Source organism: Octopus bimaculoides, chromosome 11 (genome assembly GCF_001194135.2).
Source record: "Octopus bimaculoides isolate UCB-OBI-ISO-001 chromosome 11, ASM119413v2, whole genome shotgun sequence".
NCBI lineage: Eukaryota > Metazoa > Mollusca > Cephalopoda > Octopoda > Octopodidae > Octopus > Octopus bimaculoides.
The window spans coordinates 45,633,876-45,634,916 of NC_068991.1; positions in this window are offsets into that span (position 1 = coordinate 45,633,876).

Here is a 1,041-nt window from a genome sequence, read left to right on the forward strand (position 1 = left end):
GGTGTCTGCGCATAGGATGGAGTGAATGACCGGAGTGATCATGTGACGAAGGCGGCGGCGGTTTGCGTCCGGTAGCGGTGGTGATGATGGTGGATTTTGCAGGTGTGTAGAGGCGTGTAACATTGTTGGGTTGTGTTGTGATTTGGTGGCTGTTGTTGTTGTTGTTGTTGTTGTTGTTGTTATTGCTGCTGCCTTTGCTGTTGTTGTTGTTATTTAATCCGAGACCATTCTTAATCGTGAAGACACGTGACGAAAAGAAGTTTCTGCTGTGACCAACACTTTTTGTTTATTGTTTTTTACTTTTTACTTTTGTCTTTTTGTCTTTTTGTCTTTTGACTGCGGCCATTCTGGGGCACCGTCTTGAAATTTTAGTCGAATGAATCGACTCCACTATTTTTCCTTTTCTTTAAAAGCGTGGTACTTACCCTATCGGTCTGTTTTGTCGAACCGCTAAGTTACGGGGACGTAAATACACCAACACCGGTTGTCAAGCGGTGGCAGGGGGACAAACACAGACGCATAGACACACTCACACACATAGACACTAACATACATATATACGCCGGGTTTCTTTCAATTTCCGTCTAACAGATCCACTTACAAGGCTTTGGGTGCCCTGAGGCTATAGGAGAAAATACATGCCCTAGTTGCCATGCAGTGGGACTGAACCCGAAACCATGTGATTAGATCGTTGAGAAGCAAGCTTCTTTATTTCATTAAATTGGCCATTAAGGCCTTACAAAGAGGGGACAAACAAGGACAGACAAAAGTAAAGAAGCTGCGGGCTGGACACGGACATTAATGAGATGAGGGTGATAAAAAAGGTTGAAATAAAAAATGGGAGGGGCACCGGCGCCCACCGACCGATAACCCCTCGAATACATTTGTTCGAGCTAAATCCATATATTTATAATCACAATACATCACTTCATTTGCCTTTCAAGCAGGCTCTCCGCCGCACACAGGCAATTCTCCATGCTCAGCTCAGCCTCCGTGCTGAAGCACACATATGAGAAGCCATCACAGGCGGCCTCCACCCTA